The sequence below is a fragment of the Nicotiana tabacum genome, chromosome 14, assembly GCF_000715075.1.
Source record: "Nicotiana tabacum cultivar K326 chromosome 14, ASM71507v2, whole genome shotgun sequence".
Classification (NCBI taxonomy): domain Eukaryota; kingdom Viridiplantae; phylum Streptophyta; class Magnoliopsida; order Solanales; family Solanaceae; genus Nicotiana; species Nicotiana tabacum.
The window spans coordinates 88080486-88098840 of NC_134093.1; positions in this window are offsets into that span (position 1 = coordinate 88080486).

Genomic DNA, 18355 nt, shown 5'->3' on the forward strand with positions numbered 1-18355 from the left:
CCTCCTCGTAAGCCCGCCACCACTAGTACGCTGCAACTGACAGTTGAAATATAGTAAAAGCAACCCCACTCGTCTCCACAATACCCATGGTGCGGAGAATACGATGACACTTCTCTAGAAAACTATGTGCATCTTTTGAAGCTAAGTCACTGAAATTAGGAAGACGATACTTCTTGAATCTCTCAAGTCTTAGCTCCTCCTCCTCAGATGCCCTTGGCCTGACCTCAGGCTGAACCGGAATAACAGGCTGTGTTGGCATGACACCTGGAACCTGGCAAATGTGGACTCGCTGCTCTAGAGTATGGGCGGCGGGAGTCTGAGCTTCTCCCCAGGTCTGTGAAGTAGCTGGTGCAACTGGAATCCATCCCTCCTAAGCCAATGTACCAAACATGCTCAGGAATTGTGCTAAAGTTTCCTGAAGCCCTGGGGTAGCAACAGACGCCTCCAGCGCTTGTCCCCCATTCGAAGCTACTGGTGGCTCCCCAACTGCTGCTCTGGAAGGTGTTCTAACTATAGCACGTGCTCCTCCTCGGCCTCGGCCTATACCTCTACCCCAACACCTAGCAACACCAGCACCGGGGGCAACGTCATTAGTAACTGCAGCTCGTGTTCTCACCATCCGTGAGAGAATAGAATGACAAATGCTCAAACTCCGAAATCAATAAACTCACATGATAGGAATGAAAGAAGTGAAGTTTCCTAATAGTTCTATAGCCTCTCGAAGATAAGTACAGATATCTCTGTACTGTTCTGCAAGACTTTACTGAACTCGCTTATGATTCGCAGCACCTATGAACCTACAGCTATGATACCAACTTGTCACGACCCCAATTTTCCTCTGTAAGATGTCGTGATGGCACCTAGTCTCTAGACTAGGTAAACCAAACACCTACTGAATTAAATGACAAAATTTTACCCAACAACTATTAAACATAAACCATATATTTCTATATAAAGCCAACAATTCCAACATGATACAATATCCCAAAATCGGTAGTACAAGTCATAAGCTCTACTGAGTTCACTAGAAAATTTCTAAGTACAACTGTTCTAGAATAGAAATAAACTTTACAAAATAACTTCAGAAGGTGACTCTGAGGCCTGCGAACGCGTCGATGGCAGGTATACCTTGAGTCTCAACAGAAAATCCTGATCCGCTAGCTAATGATAAAAAAACACCGAAGTACCTGGATCTGCATAAAAATATGTAGAAAGCTGACACGATCCCAATTTTCCTCTGAAGGATGTCGTGATGGCACCTAGTCTCCACGACTAGGTAAGCCTAACATTTAATAACAACTGAACAGATATAATTAACAAAATACTAAAAACCAGTCTAATAAACTCATATAAACCTTTTAAAAAACAGTATCCCAGCCATACACTTCCCAAGAACGGTGGAGCAGAGTCATACGCTTTACGGAGTAAGCTATTGAGTCTAGTACATCATTGTCTGAAAGAAAATACAACAGTAAAAAAGAATAAGGGAAGTTGATTCAAGGCATGCAGACGTGAAGCAGGTATACCTTGAAGTCTCCAAAGCAGCAACTCAATCAACTCTAGAGTCCGGCACGGGCAGACGTACCTGGATTTGCACAAAAATTATGCATAAGCGTAATATGAGTACACCACAACGGTATCCAGTAAGTATCAAGCCTAACCTCGATAGAGTAGTGACGAGACCAGGTCAAGACACCTACTCGGATATAAATAACAGAATGAAATCACAAGAGCGAATAGTAATGGAAAGTAGAGGAATAACTGATACGAATAAGATAATAGCATGAACTAATACTGGAAACTAAACATGGAAATAACATAAAATAAGCAGCTGAAGAGAAGCAAAATGATCATATACTGACAACAACTGCTAGAACAAGGAAGAACAAAACAACAGAAATGTTCCCACTAAAACTTTTTGCAACATGAGAAAAACAACAAAATCACAACGAGGTACCGCCTCGCGTACAATAAGAAATCATAACCGAGGTACCGCCTCGCGTACATTCAAATCATTACACTGGGTTTGCAAATGTGAACCTAGCTGTCACGACCCAAAACTAACCCCTGTCGTGATGGCGCATATCGTGGAACTAGGCAAGCCGACTCATTTCTAAAACAAATCGATATTTTTATTTTAAAGATAATTTCAAGGTTATTTAACATAAAAACCTTATTAAAGGAGTTCCAATCAAAATAAAAGTGGGAAGGAAAAGCCCGACATCGGGGTGTCACTAGTCATGGGCATCTACTACAATCTGTCTAACAATATCAAGGCTCACTCAGCCTGAAAAATAGCTAAATACAACTAGAGGAAGATAAGAGGGAGAAGAGCAGGGGGATGCGATCGCGAAACAGCTACCTTGCTATCTCCAAGGAAATCTGCAACCAGAACACTCAATAACTGCTACCGTGTCCAGCTACACCTGAATCTGCACACAAGGTGCAGGGAGTAATGTGAGTACGCCAACTCAGTAAGTAACAACAATAAATAAAGACTGAGCAGTAGTGACGAGCAATAAAGCATATAACATTCATATCGGGAAATCTCAGTAAAATACCACATGCTTTTAAAAATCACGATTTGAATCAAAACATTTCGTTTAACCCAGTTCCAGTAAAAATTATTTAAAGATATTTTTCAACAGTTTTCAGACAGAGGAAAAATGCAAAGGTGAGCAAAAATAATGAAATCATAAACAGCCCCTTGGGCAAAACATCACTCATAAACAGCCCCTCGGGCAAACCTCACAATCACTCATGCCACTCGGGCATACCTCACAATCACTCTTGCCTCTCGGGCATACCTCACAATCACTCATGCCTCCCAATTACTCAGCACTCGGCACTCAACACTCGCACTCAGTAGGTACCTGCACTCACTGGGGGTGTGCACAGACTCCGGAGGGGATCCTTCAGCCCACGCGCTATAATCTGCACGGATAACTCACGTGCCATAATAATAAATTATGCTACAGGCAGGCAGCCCCGATCCACACTCATCCTCACAAATCAGGCCCTCGGCCTCACTCAGTCATAAACCTCTCAAGCCACTCGGGCATTTCAGTAAAACAGGGTATTCGGCCCAAAACATTTATATGCATCAAAATAGAGTCATAAAACTAAGTTATGCGGTAAACAAGTATAAACATGACTGGGTATAGATTTTCAATCGAAAACAATGAGAGGATGGTAAGAAATAGCCCCTAAGGGTCCAAACAGCATTCGCGCAAGGCCCAATAATGGCATTCAACCCAATTTACAGAAATTCGTTCTAAAACATATAAGTATCATATGGTTTCAACAAAGTATGCAACTTTACAGTTGTTATGGGACGGACCAAGTCACAAATGCCCAACAGTGCACGCCCACACGCCCGTCACCTAGCATGTGCGTCACTAAAAATAGTAGAATGATACAAAATCCGGGGTTTCATACCCTCAGGACTAGATTTACAAGTGTTACTTACCTCAAACCGGTCAAATATCTACCCCGCAATGCTTTTGCCTCTGGACTCGGCCTCCAAATGCTCCAAATCTATTCACAATCAGTACAATACCATCAATATACGCTAATGGAATGACCACAAGAAAAGCTTCAAACACTAAAATAGCTAAAGCATACTCTTGACATCTGAAATTTCTCCCCCGCATCTTCTAAGCTTGTGACATTCCAATCAACATTGGACCACAACCTTGATTCTCAAATTCCAATTTCCACACCGCTCACTGTACCAATTATGTTGTTACACTAGAGTGCAAAAATCCCATCATAAATACTGAACCACCAGTGGAATAGACACTCCATCGGCCAGGACCTTTTCACTTAACTCATTTTAGAAGAAGAATCGCAACACATAACCAACTCCTTATAACCGTAAAAGAAACAGAACTCAAGTCGTGGCCGATATCGTCATAAACCTTCGGGCCCCTTTGCATATAACCAAACCACCAGGATTGAATCCCATCAAATCGCCAACTTACAGAGGTTCTCAAGCCTGCAAGTGTAGCCATGAACAGCTGTAAAGTCCTATCATATCAAAGAAACTGATCATTTCCTTAACCATGCTGATTCAAACCACTACTAACTGACTCAACTTCTTCCGATTTACTCTTGACTTTCCTTAGAAATAATAGCTATATTATACACATAACATACCTCAATTACCACTTATCAGGAGCGACCCAAAATCATGAGACCACGTCGTCTGAATACCCATAAGCCATTTTATGCCCTCCTCGTGCACTCAGTAGTATCTAACTGATACACCTGCGCTGATTAGATCTTCTGCGAATCCAAAGTCGTTTCTCCCATTTCTCTAATACTACACTGCAGACCTGATGATAACATAGAAATACTCCAAGTAAAATTCACACTCTAATGTGAAACCCAATCCTCAACCATATAACGAACCCGAAAATCCTTAAGTATTGCAACCTTAAATCTCAAATCCACTAGAACCATTATTGAGCATCACTCACTCTAATCTAGTCCCGATTATTTGACCAAACAACTAGTGCTCTGTTAGAACATGACTACTTCAAAGAAGCAACCATATGAATCATTTCCCTTGTACATCACATCCACCAAAAGTATAAGATTTGAGTTTTTCCACAAACGTCACATATCAATAAGGTTAAACGTAACACACATCCATCAAATTCTTTACTAGAATTGCCCCTAATGTTTTCTTTCCTTAGTCATAACTAATTCACCAGCGTACCAATAATCATAAACCTCAAAGGCACATAACCACGAGATTCAATCATTGATGGTAGGCTCCCCCACTTAGCTTTAAGTCACAATCACATAAATCCAGAGCCCACACTGACTCCTCCTTCTCAGTTACCATGATCTCGCACTGTTATTCAGCAAAATTCCTCATATGTTCTTGTTGCACTGATCATTACACATTCCAAATTATTAGCCATAATCGCACACTCGACCTCCTGACAATCATACTATCTTCTTCCAGCGACCCAAGCTCACATCGCAATACATGCATCCCATTGGATAGAAGGCAGAACTCTTTAAAGGAACTTCATCAGAAGTCATGCAACCCCTAACCTTCTCACAGAAGATAGCCCACCTGTGTAATCTCATACCGACATCGTCCAACGGCAGAGCCATAACCACATACATCATGAAATCAGTTAATTCTCCTAGGTCTACACTCATCCGCCAGCTGTAAGAGTCCGTTCATTTTCCATTAGCATTAACTGAAGATCATAATACATTTGAAACTCGAAGCTATATAGCATCCCAAAACGATAATCAAGCATTCACGGTCCTCTACATTCCAAGCTAACTATTTTCGTCACATTCAAACTTCTTGATTACAGAAGCCACCACCTCAAATGAAATACCAGACTTAGTTATTTGTCCACCATGACCCCATTTGCTATAATAAAGGAGTCATTTATGAATTTGTAATGGCAGGTCATGATCAAAAATGTTCTCTGTAACGGTTGCACATTTAATATTAGAGAATATTCTCTCATTGAATGTTATTCGATGGCAAACACTCGATCTGCTCCTGTTGAATATGCTCCCTTCGGGGTTTACCCGATGCCGATTATAGTTGTTGTTCCCGGTACTGGTTGTTACATTACTAGTTTTTTATCTGTCTTTAGCTCCACGTGTCATACTATCATTCGACCATTTATTATAATCATATTTTATCCCATACAGATAGTCCCCCTGCTTTCCGGTGACACATCTTTATGTTATCGGGAAGTTGGTGAAGATCCTTTCTTGGCGGGAAAGTTCCTGAATAGTTTTTGACGCTTGAAAGGACGCAAGTCTTCTTGCATTTTCCCCCCCCCCTCCTCCCACGATTCATCAAATATTTTCTCCGATTTTTGAGGTAATCATGACCACGAATTTTTCCATCTATATCTTCACTTCTACTCATTACCTTTTACTTCCAAAGTTTTTTCAAAAATCCTTCTTCTTCTCTGCACTTACTCTGCATTTTCTTAGCAAGTTTTCCATCTTCTTCAACGTTCTTAGCAAAAGTTTTTTCTGACATACTATTACTATGGCTTCTTTCACTGTCCCTATTAGAAACTCTGGTCTCCTCTTCGTTGGAGACCCAAAGAGAAACAAAGAAAAGAAACTAACGTTGATTCTGATCCTCCCACTGTAAGCACCATCATACCAAAGCAACTTAGTACTGGTTATGACTTCCAAGGGAAGGCCCCTTCTATATCTTCACGGACTTGGGCTGTTAGTAGATACCCCTCCTCCATTCTCCCTTCTAGTATTCCTACTATGAAGGAGGACTGCAACTGCCCTAACCTTGACATCTTTGCTCCGGACATGATAGAGCGGGTTACCTTCACCAAGGATGATTTTACATATGTCTATACGTATCCCTTTACCTTGGATCCATTTTCCCTGAGGCCGAATGAAGGGCTCGACCCCATAATTTTGGAATTTTACCATCGGTACCAGGTCTGCTTAGCACAATAATACCCATTTATATGGCTAACGGTGGCTTGCCTTTGTCAATTATGCACGAAAACCGAGAAAACACTAACCATTACACACATGGTAAACCTTTACTCTCCCAAAGTTTTCCGTAAGGGAGTAAAACATTTCTCCAAACATGGCCACCACGCTCTTCTTACCAGCATGATTGGTGACAATAATCGTAGGTGGATGGAGAGATTCATCATCATATCTACTAGGGACATCATCCCGATCACAACTCCGCCTTTTCCTGAGTCATGGAACCGCTTTCGTTAGTTTTTGATTTATCCATTTCCTTCATGAAAAGATTGTTTTTCGTTGTTACTGACTTTCCTGTTTCTTTTGTTCCAACTACCTGATGATAATCACCATGGGTTCAAGGCTTGAACCAGTAGGTTCAGAAGATTCTGGAAATCACAATACCAAAATCTCGTCGGTGGAAGGAAATGGCCCTCAAATACGCGTGGAAGGCCAAATATAATGGTAAATCGAGTCCTTCTCCCTTTTATCTTTGTACAAAAATAGGTAACTTTGCTAACTCCATTTTTTGCTTGATTCAGGACTTCCACAGGGTTCTGTCACCTGCCCTGAGGTCGATATTTTAACTAACCCCGAATAGGCCAGGAGGATGCTACAAATTGCCCTTGCTCAAAGCAGTGCCCGCAGATCTTCTTCTGGGTGAGGGTGCTTCCTCTCGGAGTCCCCAACCAAAGAAAACGCAGCCAAAAAGATGACGTTCTTCCTCAGCTGGGGCTCAAAATAAGAAAATAAAGAAGACAACGACTGAACCGGCCACAGTTACAGTTGTCCTCGATGATAAAGGGGAAGCTAGTAATGGAGAGGCTTTCCTTCAAAGGAGGAAAAGATCTTCATTAGATCAACTGGAGGTGCTTCAAAACCCGTCTGTAGAAGAAACCCAAGCGCTTTGAGAAGAGATGGACTTGGTGGAAAGTGTCGATTCTCATTTTTCAATCCCCATTGCAGTCTCCGGTCAAATTGTTCGGACCCCGGGCCTATTCTACCTTCGGCCCCTGAGCAAGTAATAATAATTGTTGCCCCTGTCGCAACTACTTCTCATCCTTCCACACCAACAACTTCACACCCATTGACACAAGTCGCTCCTTCATTGCCAACACTAACTTCATCTCCTCCACCGATAACAAACGACCGAGAAATGGGTGCTTCCCCTCCCCGGTCTCCCGACCATGGGAATTTAGGGAGTAATTACGCAACCTCTTCTCCAAATCCTCGAGGGAGGAGAAGTGCCACTCTTTATACTTCGAATAGGTGCCATCTTTTGTCCAATTCGGTAAAGCATGCAAATTACCTGAAGCCGTTGGCTTCGGATAAAGATTGGAAGAAAATGCACCCCCATTTCCGGATAGTGCCTAATAAACAACAACATACATAGCGCGATGCATGTACCAAACTAGTTTACTGATATTTTATTCTATATTCTTCTATTGTAACGGAAATCCTAACCTTGATATTCTTTTTTACAAGCTAAATTTCTTGCTTCCGAAGGCCTACAAAGGTTGATTCTTGACAAGCAAGGATTTTCTTCTGAGCGGGATCAACTATTGGTCGAGAGGGACCAACTTGTTGCGCGCCTCCTGGTGTTAGAGGCATAAGCTGCTGAGATAGGCAAGCTTGAGGCACGGTTTAAGCAGAGTGAGCAAGTTAAAATGGCCCACAACCAAGAAGCCACTCAACTACACGAGAAACTTCAAGAGTCTAAGTCTAAGTGGATTGAGCTCCACGACGCTATGCTTGCTACTGCCAAGAACGAGTATGCTTTCGAGGAGAAGATAAATAATTTGAAGGCAAACTTAAGTTCTAAAAGCAAGGAGGCCAATGCTATTGAGGAGAAGAGGACCCGACTGGAGGAGAGTATAAAGAGGTGGATGGACCAAAATCGGCTCCATTCGACTGCGAAAGTTGAGCTCGATGCTCACCTCGATGTCTTGAGATCTGAGAGAAACGGCCTCCAGGCCGAAATTGAAAACCTTCAGACAAAGCTCCAGAACCAAGAGGATTCCCTCATATTCGAGAAGACTTATGCAACATATCATATGATCAAGAAGACCTTGGAAGAGGCCAAGTCGGGCATTGCTAATATAGACGATTTCATTGCCCAGGTCGAGAACTGGAGTTGTCTGCTCGAGAATGCCTTCCTACTGGAGTTGATTCCTCGAGTACAGGTTCTGATTATTCGAAGACCGGAGGGGAGGTTGAAGAAGAAGAAGATGAAGTCCAGGAACTGGTAGAGGATCCGCTTTCCTCCACCAAAGGAGACGCAGATCCCTCTCTCCATTCTGGTTCCGACAACAATAATGCTTAGATTCTTTTTTCTCTTCTTTTCTTTTTGTTATTTTTTTTATACTTTGTAATTATGCCATAGTTTCATCGAGTTTGGCACTTTGATAAATAAAGAACATTTTTGCTTAAATGTTGCGCAAGATACACCCTTTTGCGTTGATTTAGTTAAAGCTTCGGGTACACTTTCATCTGATAGATTTTGATTCTAGGTATAAAATTCATCCGAAATCAACCTTTTACTATGAGGGTTTCATAATATAGGGCCCTCTTATGTTTACGATGCTCTTGAAGATGACGTCTCATGTTCATTTTGTCACAAGCATTTGAATAACTTTTGCTATGGGGCTGGTCATGCAGTCCTCGATCCCGATGAGGCATTATGGTTCCCGGTTCTAGAAGTCCCCGATTTTTGTGGCATTCTACGGGCCTAGTGATACAGTCCCCTATCCCGATTAGGCATTATGGTTCCCAGTTCTAGCAGTTCCCAATTTTCGTGGCATTTTTGTTGTTTTATCTTATATTATTCTCCCCCCAGTGTTCGAATGCGAAGTATGCGAATTGGAACACCAAATATTTTGCTTCATTGGTGGAAACAACTTGTGAATGGTTAAATAGTCTGTGGTTTGATGGCAAGATTTGCTTCCCATCAGCGATTTGCCATCGAGCCAAAGATTATTTAACCATCCCCATAGTGGTTAATCATTGATATGAAAATTTCAATGCCTTGTCATTTAAAGGTCTTATCCTTGCCGATGACGCTCCTTTCATAGTATGCTTTCCGTTGCTGCCTCATTAAAAACCTTACCAAAAAACCCGATTGGGACAAAACCTGGTCGAAGAGAAAAAGAGTGCAGCACATACTTTCATATTGGTTTTCAACTCGTACGACCTTTACCAGTGACAGTTGAAACCCGATAAGGACCTTCCCATTGTGAATTTTGTGAATTTTGAGCCTATGAACTATGGTCCATTATCGCAAGAAATCTCCTTCCGTATTCTAAATCGGCAGATTATGTGGTTCCATATGAATTCAACCACTTTGCACTCACCGACCTTTTGGTAAGGACCTACTTCAACCCATTTAGTGAAGTAGTCAGTTAAAATTAAAAGAAATCTCACCTTTTTGGGTCCCGGTGGTAGTGTACCAACTATGTCCATCCCCTATTTCATGAATGGCCATGTAGATAGAACAGAATACAGGAGTTTCGCCGGTTGGTGTACTGACTATCCATAGCGTTGACATTTGTCGCATTTCTGAACAAACGCCTTTGCGTCCTGCTCCATCCAGGGCCAATAGTAACCTGCCCTAACTAGCCTTAGAACTAACGAATCTGCACCGGAATGGTTCCCATAATTTCCTTCGTGAACTTCTATCATCACGTATTCCGCCTCCGAGGTCCCTAGACACCAGACCAATGGTCCTCGATATGATCTCCTATATAACAGACCATCTACGAGGTGCTAACGAGCTGCTTTGGTTCGTAGTTCCCGGAACACCTTCGAGTCTTCGGATAATTTGCCATGTCGAAGATATTCAACGAACTCATTCCTCCAATCCCAGACTAGGTTAGTTGAATTGACCTCGCAATAACCATCCACATTCAATACCGAATATAGAAGTCGACATTTTCGTAGTCGGATCCTTGCATCTCCGTGGATGACCCCAAATTGGCCAATGCATCTGCTTCCACATTTTCTTCCCTTGGGATATGTATGATCGACCATTCCCTGAATCGTGCAAGCAATGCTTGAACCTTGTTCACATACTGTTTCATTCATTCTTCCTTTGTGTCAAAAATCATTTACACTTGGTTCACTACCAGCTGGGAATCACATTTTATCTCGATGACTTCGGAGCCAAGTCCTCGGGTCAATTCAAGTCCTGCAACAAAAGCCTCATACTCGGCTTCATTGTTAGTTAATGGAACAATCTTAATGGCCTGCCTTAGGGTCTCTCCTGAGGGTCTAACTAGAACTACCCCGAGACCGGACCCTTTCACATTGAAATCTCCATCCGTGAACAAGGTTAAATTCCTGATGTTGCTTCCGACACCAGCACTGCTTCTTTAGCAGCCAAGGGCATTAACCAGGGACTGAAATCTGCCTCAAAGTCGGCCAAAACTTGCGACTTGATCGTAGTCCTGGGTTGTACTCAATGTCGAACTCACTAATTTTGACTGCCCATTTAGTCAAGTGGCCTGATAATTCAGGTTTATGAAGGACATTCTTTAAGGGAAAGGTCATCAAAACGGCTATCAGGTGGCACTAAAAATAAGGCCTAAGTTTTCGAGAGGCGACTACGAGAGTTAAGGCCAGCTTCTCAAGGTGCAGATAATGAGTCTCCGCTCCCGATATTATTTTACTAACATAATAAAAAGGGAACTGTGTACCTTCTTCCTATCAGACTAAAACAGCACTAACCACAACCTCCGAGACCACTAGATATATTAACAACTGCTCGCCTTCCCCCGGTTTTGACAGTAACGGGGGACTTGATTGTCAAGACCCGGAATCCCAACCTCGGGGACATGATAGTGCCTAACATCCACTTTTTAGGAAAGCCTAAATAGTTAATTAACCAATTTTAATAGTTAAAAACATAATAATGATATTTAACAAGAAATAAAAGCCATGTCTAAAATAGTACTGATATAAACCATGTGATAAAACCTACTCCCAGAAATCTGGAGTCACGAGTACACAAGCAAGTAGAAGTCTACAAATAAGGTCTGAATTAAATACAACTATTTCGAAAGAAATAAACAGTAAAAGAGGGAAATGGAAGGGGACTTCAAGGTCTGCGGATGCCAGCAGATCTACCTCGAGTTTCTGTATGAAACGATATGAGATGTCGCACCCCACGCATCGTTGGGACCAATACCAATATTTGCACAAGAAGTGCAGAAGTGCAGTATAAGTAAAACCGACCCACTGTAATTCGTAAATGTCGAGCCTAACCTCGACGAGGTATTGACGAGGCTATGACAAGACACCTACGTAAATAAATCTGTATAAGGGTATATAAAGCAAAAATAATAATAAAGAATGATAAGGTACTAATTGGGAGGGGAAATGCAAAAAGGGGAAGATATAATAAATACAACAAGTAAGAAATCACAAAATAACCAAGAAAATCACAAAAATCGAAAATCAGTAAAATTAATAATATAAAAATTGCACAGCATCACCCTTCGTGCTTTTACTTTCGTCCTCACCATGTAATAATAATATGAATGAAATGGCACGACATCATCCTTCGTGCTTTTACTCTCTTCCTCACCATGTAATAATGATCATATGAATGAAATGACACGGCATCACCCTTCATGCCTTTTCTCTCTTCCTCACCATGTAATAATGATAATATTAATGAAATGGCACGGCTTCACCCTTCGTGCTTTTACTCTCTTCCTCACTATGTAATAATAATAATATGAATTCGAATAATAAACAATGCGGAGAATAATTTAACTTCAAATATGGTGCCATGATATCAAACTTCAACTTCCAAAAATATTCAACAACTTCGAAATAAGTAATAAGTACGAAATCGATAATCAAAGAGGTAATAATCTAACCTAAGCATGGATATCATAATTAACGAATAATATAATACAAAGAAATAATTTTCACCGGCATGCTTTAACTCAATGACAATATATAGGTACTCTTCACTTCATATATACGTTGTCCCCACACGTAAAACACATAGCAAATAGACCAACAAATCTTAATCCCTCAATTCAAGGTTAACCACGACACTTACCTCACTCCGCAACTAAATCACTGGTCAACCGCGGCTTTTCATCTAGAATTAGCTTCCAAACCAACAAAATCTAACCAAATATATTTTAAATAATTCAAAATAAGCTTTAGAAACTACCCATGAGTGAAAAAGATTCAATCTTTAATGTTTTTGGAAAAAGTCAACAAAACTCAACCCCGAGCTCGCTTGGTCAAAACCCGAGATTCACACCAAAATCCAATTATCCATTCACCCCCTAGCCCAATTATGTGATTAGTTTCAAAATCTGACCTTAATTTGAGGTCTAAATCTCAATTTCTCAAAATCCTCAATTTCTACCTAAATCCCTAATTTCTACCATGAAAAAGCATATATTAATGGTTAAAAGCAATGGGCATTTATGAAAATGTAAGGAAACAAGTTAAACTCAACTAACTTATGAAGTCGGGATGAAAAACATCTTCAAAATCGTCATTAGGCCAAACTCAAACTTGAAAATGGTGAAAAATGGGATGATCCCCGATTTTTAAAAGTTGTAAAGACTGGGCGTCAGGTGTTTATCGTGTTCGCGAGAAACCTAACGCATTTGCAAAGCATTACAACCTACAGGCCTTCACGTTCGTGAGATGTTGTACGCGTTCGTGATGGCCTGCCCCCCTGAGCTTCGCGTTCGCGAGCCTAGGCTCGCGTTCGCGTAGAACAACTGACCAACCTTCCCCAGGTTTCTCCCTACACTACGCGTTTGCAAGAGGGAGATCACGTTCGCAAAGGTTTAACCCCCCACTACTTCGCATTCGCGACCTGCCTTTCGCGTTCCCGAAGAATGAATTCCTCCCCTACCCCAGTTTCCCCTTCGTGATCGCGAAGCAAAAATCCTCAGACACCAGCAACAATTGAACCAACAGATCCTCTAAGTTCAAAATTGATCTGTAGCCTATCTGAAACTCATCTGAGCCCCTCGGGCTCCAAAGAAAACATGCACACAAGTGTAATAACATCATACGAACTCGCTCGCACAATCAAAATACCAAAATAACACATAGAATTACGAATCGAACATCAAAATGCATGAAATTTTCAAAGAAACTCAAGAACTTTTAAATTCACAACCGAGCGTCCGAATCCTATCAAATCAACTTCGTTTTGCACCAAATTTTGCAGACAAGTCTTAAATGGTAAAATAAATCTATACCAAGTTCCGTAACCGAAAATTGAACTCGGTAGACATAAAGTCAACCTATGGTCAAACTTTAAAATTCTTTAAACCTTCAAATTAGTAGTTTTCAACAAATCACGTCAAAACAAGTTAGGGACTTCCGAATCCAATTTCGGGCCAAAATCACAATACGGACCCACCGGGATCGTCAAAATACCGATCCAGGTCCGTTTACATAAAATGTTGACCTTAGTCAACTCAAATCATTTTTAAGGCTAAAATTCATATTTTCTTCAATGTTTCACATAAAAACTTTCCAGAATTAGACACGGACTACACACGTAAATTGAGAAATACTAAATGGAGCTAATCAAGGTCTTGGAATACTGAAATAAAGGCTAAAAAACAAAATGACCAATTGGGTCATCATATTTATAGGTACCTTTTTAAGTCTTTCAATGCATGTTGGCATTCCGGAGTCCATTCAAAATTGTTTTTCTTTTTTGAGAAGTGAGAAGAAGTGGTGCCACTTTTTTGAGGATATTGAGATGAACATTCTTAAGGCAGCTAACCTTCCGGTTAATCTTTACACCTCCTTCACGCTCGTCAGTTGGTCCAGTATATCTTTGATTTTGTCGGGGTTTACCTCAATCCCTATTTACTAGACCAGGAACCCAAGGAACTTATCGGACATAACTCTGAACGCATATTTTTTCGGGTTGAGTTTCATGCTATGTTTCCTCAGGACCTCAAAAGTCTCTTGGAGGTGTTTCAAATGATCTCCTGCATTCAAAGACTTGACTAACATGTCATCAATGTATACCTCCACCGTTTTGCCTATCTGATTTTCGAATATTTTGTTAACGAGCCTCTGGTAAGTGGCTCGGGAATTCTTAAGCCCAAATGGCATCACATTATAACAATACTCTCCATTGGATGATGTTGGATGAGCTTCCTGGTTCAACTAAAATGCGCTTAATTTTGAAATCTAAGATATTAAGTAAGATTACTAGAGCTTTATTATGTGGAAGAAGGAGTCCGTCAACGTATTCCTCTTCCTCCATTAAGGTGATATCTTATTCTGCAACTTCCCGAGTCTCTTGTTGTGAGTCACCGATATCTTTGTTTTCTTGGCTTCCAAGAAGGTTACACCGTTGATTTAATTTCCCCCGAAAATTATGTTAATAGTCAGGCGAGGGGGGTCCTCCGCCGCCTCTGAAAGATCTGCAGTGTCCTGGCTTCTGCCGTAGTTGTTCTTGGATCGTTCACTTAAAGATTCCCTTAGATGACCATTCTTCAATAATTTTTCCACTTCTTCGCGTAGATGCCATCAATCCCCAGTTCTATGACCGTGAGTCCCATGATATTCACACCACAATTTGGGAACCCTCTAGTTGAGGTCAGATCTGATTGGCTTTGGGAATCGTGCTTCTTTGATATTCCTCATCACCAATACAAATTCCACTAAGTTGATGTTGAAGTTGTAATCCGATAGCCTGGGATATGTGGATTCCTGGGCCGCTGGTACATCTTTTTCTTGTAATGACCTGCTATTCCAGCCATGGTGGGTTCTTCTATCAGGAGCAAAACTATCTGAGGACCGAAACCATTTGTTGTTACGTCCTTCGATTCTTTCATATTGTAGGAAACGTCCTTTAGAAGACCGTCGATCCGCAACAAAGTTTCTTTTAAACTTGTATTGGTTCTTGTCTCGGTCTCACCCCTAAGTTGATGTCCTGAACAAGAGTTGATCTTCTTCTATTCTTCTTTTTGACTCGTAACAGTTATGGACATCCGACAAGTGGTTACTTGGAATTCGAGAGGGCTTTCCTTCCACTTTCGGGAGGTGTCGGAGCTCCATGGATTCAAACTCTTTGGGAACTCCTTTGTTGTCCACTCGTCTGGTACAATCGGTAGAAGTGTCACGACCCAAAATGCAACCTGTGGTGATGGCGCCTATCATGATATTAGGCAAACCGAAAACTCACACATACCAACAATTTCAATTTAAAAATATACTAAAACAGGTTTAAATAAGTGAAAATCTCATAAAACTGGATGGAAATGCCTCAACTCATTACAAAAGTGTTTTCCCAAAACTTGGGTATCACTGAGTACATGAGCATCTATACAGTAACACAGTCTAATACACTGTCTAAGAAAGTAGAACAGAATAATAAAAAAAACTGAGAGATAAGGGAGGAGAGTCAAGGTCTGCGGACGCCAAAGCAGCTACCTCGATAATCCTCGAACAAGTAAAACTCCATGATCAACAACCACCATGCTCGAAAATGCCTGGATCTACACACGAGGTACAGAATATAGTGTGAATACAACCAAATCAATAAGTATCGCAAATAAATAAGGCAAGGTAAGAGAAGCTTAAATTATTGAGGATACTAGTTATTCTTGTGTAATTCTGCCTTTTTATACTAGCACATCACAATATTAAAACTAACTCATAAGGCTTCGTGAGAATAATATCCGTGTGTGCATGTGCACCGTTTCTCAAATACCCTGCTCAAACATTATGATGGCATGTAAAGGAAGGGAACAAGTAAATCAGATAAATGATCAAGAAAATACATGTTCCACACACTGCACGGAGAACTCACGTTTTGCACGGACAACTCGCGTGTCAATATTATCAATATATGGATCCGCACATATAACTCATGTGCTGCACGGACAACTCACGTGCCAATAATATCAATACATGGATCCGCACAGACAACTCATGTATTGCACGGATAACTCACCTGCCAATAACATAATCTACCTGGCATAGTCACAAGTCCCAGTCCAAACATATCATACAGAAGCAATAAAGCAAATATACAGGTATATGATGAATGAAATAAGATTCTCATGTCCCTGGACTGGTGTAAATGACATGCTAAAGTATAGGCATGTGCAAAGTGTGCTATCGTAGCTCAAACCGGCAATTTCATCAATGAAAAGCATTTATCAAGTTCATTCAGGGGTTAAACCTCTAAGTAGCCTCATCATGGCTCAATTAGATCACATAAACTGTTACAACATGTGATATATCAAAGCTTAAAGCTTAACAGTCATTTCTAGGCTTATAAGACCCCTAGCATAACCCAAACATGAATATATAATCCTGGTGCTCGCACATGGGCTCATCCCCATGCATGTGTGCACCCAAAGCACGTGGCTATCACAACAGTTCAGGCAACTGGTGCCTTAACCGAGTTTAAATATGATACTTACCTCAAACTAATCGCATCACTCCACTAGTAAGCCATTGCCTCACGAATCGGCCTCCGAACGCCTCAAATCTAGCAACAAATAATTCGATACAATTAACTCAAGCTGTTGAAATCAATTCCATATGAAAATGTTAAATTCTTAATCGAAAGTCAAAAAGTCAACTCAAAAGTCAACCCCCGTGCCCACGTCTCAAAATCTAATAAAAGTTACCAAATCCGAAAGCACATTCAACCATGAGTCTAACCATACCAAATTTACCAAATGTTGACACCAAATCGTCACTCAAATCCCCAAATTTATCTCTCCAATCCCTAGCCTAGAACTCCTAAAATTCCACCTAAATAACACACAATCTAGGTGGGACATTCAATGGGGAAATAATATTATTGAATAAAAATGATCAACAGTAACTTATCTCGAGAAATACCTCGAAAATACTCTCAGAAATCGCCTTAGTCCGAGCTTAAAATGTCCAAAATGATTAAATCACGAAACCCTCGAGTTTTAAACACTGCCCAACCCTTTATGCTTTTGCGGATCATTTAACTGCACCATGCGGTTCCGCTTTTGCACTCAAAGCTCCGCATCTGTGGAGTTACACTGCACACCGGCCTTGCGCACCACCGGCCACTAATTCGCACATGCGGCCTCGCTTCTGTGAGAAGACTTCCGCTTCTGTTGACCTGCCTCACTATGCCTTCTTTCGCTTCTACGATACTCCTTCTGCATCTGCGTACTCGCAGGTGCGGAAATTCCCTTCACACATGCGCAACTCCCCATCTCACCCAAATCCGCTCCTGCGATGACTCCTTCGCTTCTACGGTCATGCACCTGCGACCAAATTCTTTGCAGGTGCGTTCGCACAAGACCTGGTGCACTTCAGCAATCCTTCAATTCCAAATTTCGACCCATTAACCATCTGAACTCCACCCGAGACCCCCACGACCTCAACCAAACATACAAACAAGTCCTAAAACACGATACGAATTAAGTCGAGGCCTCAAATCACATCAACCATCATCAAAAACACGAATCGCACCTCAATTCAAGCCTAACGAAACCTAAGATATTCCAACTTCTACAATCGATGCCGAAACCTATCAAATCACGTTCAATTGATCTCAAATTTTTCACACATGTCATAAATGACACAACGGTCCTTTTCCAACTCCTGGAACTGAAATCCAAGCTCGGTAACTACAAAGTCAACTCTTGGTCAAACTTCTCGATTTTCAAAACTTCTAATTTTCCAACTTTCGCCATTTCAGGCCTAAATCAACTACTGACCTCCAAATCACTATCCGGACACACTCCTAAGTCCAAAATCACCCAACGGGGCTATTGGAACCATCAAAACTCCATTCCGGATCCATTTAAACATAAGTCAATATTCGGTCAACCTTTTCAACTTAAGCTTCCAACCTTAG